Source organism: Pagrus pagrus (genome assembly GCF_965226575.1).
Source record: "Pagrus pagrus genome assembly, chromosome: 16".
In the NCBI taxonomy this organism is placed as follows: domain Eukaryota; kingdom Metazoa; phylum Chordata; class Actinopteri; order Spariformes; family Sparidae; genus Pagrus; species Pagrus pagrus.
In genome coordinates, this window is record NC_140200.1 from 28,988,476 (window position 1) to 28,994,848 (window position 6,373).

Sequence of the window (6,373 nt, forward strand, 5' to 3'; positions counted from 1 at the left end):
GCTGTTGTATGGAAAAGGGGGCGGAATGTTCCATATATTGTAGAGAATTTACAAAAAGAAATGAAAATATTAGAGCAATGGGGAAGAGACTGGGGATTTAAATTTTCTTTACCAAAGTCTAAGGTAATGTTTTTCACCAGAAAGAAGGTCCCAGAGAATTTAAAAGTAATGTTATATAATCAACAACTTGAAAGAGTGAATAAGTTTAAATATCTTGGAATTTGCATGGATGAAAGAGTGACATGGAAGCATCATATAGCACATGTAGAAACTAAACGTAAAAAAGTATTAGTCACTAATGAATATATACAAAGCATTAATCAGATCAACCATAGACTATGGATGCATAGTATATAGTTCTGCATGTGCAACATCTCTCAGGAAACTTGATAGAGTTCAATTTAAAGGTTTAAGGATTGCGTTAGGAGCATTTAAAACAACTCCTACCTGTGCTATATTAGTAGAAGCTGAAGAAACCCCACTTAAATTAAGATTTGATAAGTTGTCTTTAACATACTGGGTGAGACTTAAAGGAAGTATAAATAATCCTGATGGCATATTAAAAATACAGGAAGAAAGTATGGAATTAAAGATTTCAAGTTTAGCCCTGCTCTTGTGTTGAGTTCAGTTCCTCTGTGGATGCTGCCTGTTCCATCCATTGATGTTGAATTGCTGAAGGAAAAAGCAAAACAACCTAATGAAACAAGCCTTGCAGGATGCAGCCAAAGACACCTTCTGTCTAAATATTATTGTTTTATTAAAATTTTTACAGATGGGTCAAAAGATCTGCAAAATGGTCAATGTGGAATTGGGATATATATTCCTAAATTTAACAAAAAATATGGCTATAGACTGAGCAATTTTCTATCAATGTATTCTATAGAGCTAGCTGGAATAGTAACTGCCCTGAGGTGGATTGAAGAAATCAAGCCACTTCGATCTGTCATATGTACTGATTCCTTGGCAGTGTTAATTAGTTTTGAAACAGGAAAATCAGTAAGAGAAGATTTGGTATTAGAGGCAAGACATATTTTATTGAATGTAAAGAACCTTGGAATTTTAGTTCAGTTTTGTTGGGTTCCAGCACATGTTGGGATTAAAGGATAAGTACCGTTTTTTACAACCTGGACCTTATTTCTGGCAAAACATATGGTCATTTACTCACCCAGATAACTTTGGTGTCATTCGGCGTCGTTCGGACGAAATTAGATCCAGTGCAGCGGCGATATATCCATATAATGGGAGAGACGGGGCAGCGACACACAGCCTCTATATAACACATTATCTGCCACGAAACTAGTTCATTTCATCAATATTTTGTTATGAAATGCTAGCGCTATTAGCCTCTGAGTCCGGGCTCGTCCGTTATCAACATCCGGGGTCAAACTAACAGTAGCAGCTACAGGTAAACAAGCCGCGCTGTCGCGGGTGCGCGCGCAGCTCAGAGACGACATCTTCCAGGTCAGAGGTAGTAGATCAGCCTACAGACCCCGGATGTTGATAACGGACGAGCCCGGACTCAGAGGCTAATAGCGCTAGCATTTCATAACAAAATATTGATGAAATGAACTAGTTTCGTGGCAGATAATGCGTTATATAGAGGCTGTGTGTCGCTGCCCCGTCTCTCCCATTATATGGATATATCGCCGCTACACTGGATCTAATTTCGTCCGAACGACGCCGAATGACACCAAAGTTATCTGGGTGAGTAAATGACCATATGTTTTGCCAGAAATAAGGTCCAGGTTGTAAAAAACGGTACTTATCCTTTAAAGGTAATGAAGTGGCTGACAAAATAGCTAAAGAAATGCTGAAAAAAGAACACATAGGAATTAATATTTCAATGGGGAAGGGAGAAGCCAAATCTAAAATTAAATCAGAAGTTCTACTGAAATGGCAAAATGAATGGAAGGTAGAGTACAATGCAAGGCATTATCATTTGATTCAGGAAAATGTATGGAGGAAAAGGATAATATTAGATCTCAACAGAAGGGAAAAGGTGGTTTATAGTAGACTAAGACTGAGTCATACAGGTCTTAATGGTACACCACGGTTAATTGAGAAGAGCAATGGTTTATGTACAGAATGTCAAGCTATAGAAGATGTAGATCATATTTTATTTAATTGCAAAAAATACGCAGAACACAGGCAGCTATGGAAAGAAAGAGAGGCTGAAAATGGGATAGAGAATATCCTTAAGGAAGAAGGAATGCAGAGAGATAGGATCAAATCCTTATTTATTTTTCTGAATGATACAGGTTTAATTAAAAGGATCTAGGATCCTTCTTTTTTTTTTTTGGGAGGGTTTTGTTTGTTTGTTTGTTTTCTAAATTTTAACTTGTCAGCCTTACAAGTAGAAATGAACGAAATGCCATTAGAAATTAGAAGAAACCAGATTTCACTTACATACTGGGCAAACTTAAAGGGCCATAAGGACAGTCACCCCACTCAGGAGGTTTTACAAAAGTGCCAAGAGAAGGAAAGGAGACAGCTGAAGAGCTTTGGTTGGACGGTGGTGGGGGATGCGGTAAAAGAAATAGGGATAGGGGAACTAGAGATAAGCCCCACTGTACTTTTTTCCACTGTCCCACCTTGGCTAGTAGGGGAGATAGAAGTAGATATACATCTGTTAGAGAAGAAGAAAGGAAAAAGTATAAATAGGGATCAGGTAGATAGATATATAGAGGAACAATACTCATCATTTACTAAAATATACACAGATGCTTCAAAGACAATTAGTAACAGAGTAGGAGTAGCATTCACCATACCAGAGTTAAATATTATGTCAAGTAAAAGAATAAATGACAATCTATCAATATTTACGGGAGAAATGATAGCTATTCTTTTAGCACTTGAGTGGGTAGAAAGAAATGGACCAAACAAAGTAATAATAGGATCAGATTCAAGCAGTGCATTAATCAGTCTCAAAAATATGAAGTCAGAAACAAGACAAGATATTCTGGTAGAAATAGCTCAAAGTGTATATAGAATTACCAAAGCAGGAGTAAAAGTGAAGTTCACTTGGATTCCAGCCCATATAGGTGTAGATGGAAATGAAATGGCAGACAAATATGCAAAAGACGCAACAAAAAAAGTAGAAGTAAATATGACAGTTAAATATAGTAAGGCAGAGGTTAAAAGCATAATCAAAGTAGAAATGAAAAAGAAGTGGCAGGAGTATTGGAACAAGGAAAACAAAGGTAGAGTGTTTTACAGTATCCAAAGGGAAGTAGGAAAGATGAGAGAAAATAGTAGAAATAAAAAAGAAGAAGATATAATATCAAGAGTGAGATTTGGGCACACTGGACTTACTAATACGATGAAATTAATGGGGAAACATGAAACTGGTTTGTGTGAACACTGTAATCATACAGAAACAGTTGAACATGTAATTATATATTGTCCTAAGTACCAGTGTCAAAGGAGGTTTCTAAAAGACAGACTAAGTAGGGAGCAAATTAAATTTAGTATTAAAGAAATATTACAACTGAACTCAGGGCATGTAGGATATAAAGCAATATTTATGTATTTAGAAAAGACAGGACTTATTAAAAGAATATAAGTATTAAGGTATTATTAGTATGGTATATGTTCGATAACATATTTATTTAGGTTTTATTTATTTATTTATTTATTTTTATTTGGTTTGATTTATTTGTTTATTTATTTATATTTTCATGGTATATATATATATATATATATATATATATATATATTTGTTGTTGTTTGTTTGTTTTGTTTTTTGTTTTTTCTCATCTACCGATAATCATCAAATTCCATTCTGATCCACACTCCAGTTCAGAAGGTGGCGGAAATGCACAAAAAGTTGTTTGCCAACCGCCATTAAAAAAAAAAAAAAGAAGAAGAAGAAGAAGAAAGTATGCCAAGTCCCTTTGCACACTCCTGTACAGTAGGTGGCGGTATGCACCAAAGAGATGTAATCCGCCAATAAAACAAAGAAGAAGAAGAAGTAGAGCGCAGCGTACGCTTCGGAGCCATGGATCTGTTCGGAGCATACAGCCTGCCGAAACGGCATTCGAAGAAGAAGATGAGGCACTCTACAGCTGCAATTGTAACATCCTTAGTGTAACTCCACGCGAAGTCTGAAGTTGAAGTGTGTAGGGATCGGTCCGGCGTCTACTTTTTTTTTTTTTCTTTTTTTTTTTTTCCCCAACAACTTTATTATTGTTTTACAAAATACACAAACCGTGCATAAACCATATGATGAGCATCATATTAATAACAATAGGATAACAAGTAGACGTGACAACAAAATAAATACATACATAAATAGAAATAAATAATAAGAAAAAGAAAAAGAAAAAAAAAAGAAAAAAGTAAGATACACCAGGGGACGAGCAATGAAAATTAAATTGAATTAAAGATATTAAAGTGGGAGCACAGATTTATAGTTTTGATAGCTTTCTTGTTATTAGCAGAGGAAATTGACTTGAAATACATCTCCAGTTCTTTCATGAAAACACAAAAAATGGGTTTTACTTTGGCAAATTTACACTTGTGGATATAAAACTTTGCAAGAATTAAAATGAGATTAATTAAAAAATATTCTTTTTCAGCTGGAGCGTCACTCTTTATAAATCCAAAAAGGACATTTTGCAAGAGGAGCTCAAAATCACAGCAGATATTATCTAAAATGAATCTACAAATATCTTGCCACAGTTTACGGGTATATTCACATTTCCAAAACAGATGAATAACAGTCTCAGTATGGGAGTCACAAAAGGCACACTTCAGATCAAGATCAACATATTTGAATTTGATAAAGAAGGATTTAACCGGGTAACATCTATGAATAATTTTAAATGACACTTCTTTCACCTTATTAACCACAAAAAAATTTTGAGGAAGAGACCAGATTCTTTTCCAACATAAGTTATTTACACAACTATTCCAGTGAAATATTACAGGAGAAACAGAGGTGATATTACATTGGAAAAGAGCACGAATTTTACGATTGTTCCTACTAGAAGATGGGCTAAAACATACTTTACCAACTGGTGAGTCAGTTACATCAGTAAAGGGAGCATCAAGTACAGAAACAGACATATTACTTTTGAATAACATGAGTACACCAGATGGAATAGCATCAAAAACTATGGCATACTGTTTAGGAGTAACCGGTATTCCATAATATTGAAGAAACTCCTCATAAGAAAACAAAACACCATTGCCGTTGAATAGCTGTCTTACCCAAATAATATTATTGCTAAACCATTCCCCAAAGAATATAGATCTGTTCTTGTAAAGTATATCTTTATTATTCCATATAGAGTAACGGTGTGGTGAAAAATTGTGGTTGTATATCATTGACCATGCAAGCAATACTTGTTTATGAAAGTTGGAGAGACGAATAGGGATTTTTTCTATGTTATAGTTACACACTAAGAGGAATTTTAGTCCACCAAATTTAGAAAAAATATGATTGGAGATACAGTTCCACATTGAGTTTGTTTTTTTCAGAAATTGTTTGATCCAGTTGATCTTAAAGGTGTTGTTCAAAGAAACAAAGTCCAAAAAGTTAAGTCCCCCATTCTCATATGTGTTTATGACAACAGATTTTTTTATGTAATGCGTTTTATTTTTCCATAAAAAGTTGAACAACATCTGATCTATACACTGAATGGTTTTACTTTCGATATGTAATGAGAGGGCAGCATAAGTAAGTCTAGATATTCCTTCTGCTTTTGTTATTAGAGTTCTGCCTCTCAAAGATAGATCTCTTAGCAGCAAGAGATTAAATCTTTTTTGAGCTTTTTCTATAATCCGAATAAAATTTAAATCATTTCTGGCTTTCTGATCTTTAGTGATGGAAATTCCTAAATATGTTACAGTATCTTTGACAGGGATATTCGCTATTGAGCGAGTAGCCGAGTCTTTCACTGCCAATAACTCACATTTGTTTACATTCAAGTATAGACCAGAGGCTTTAGAGAACACATTAATTATATTTAGAGCATGAGGTATTTGAGAGGAGTCTTTTAAAAAAAAATGGCTGTATCGTCTGCTAGCTGACTAATAACGATTTCTCTTTCTGCTACTGTAATGCCTTTCAGAGTGCTTGATTTAATATGGATGGCTAAAAGTTGGGTGACAAGGAGGAAAAGATAAGGGGAGATAGGACAGCCTTGCCGAATTCCTCGTTTGACATCAAAACGTGGGGTTGTGCCAGAACTCAATTTAATAGAGCAGTTACTATTTGCGTATAATGTTCGAATAGCTTGGCTAAAAAAATGCCCCAAACCAATTTTTTCTAAAGCGCTAAAAATAAACTGGTGTTCAACAGAATCACGGTCCGGCGTCTACTGTTCATGCCATTTCCATGGTAATACGTCATCAACACTCGACCAAGCAG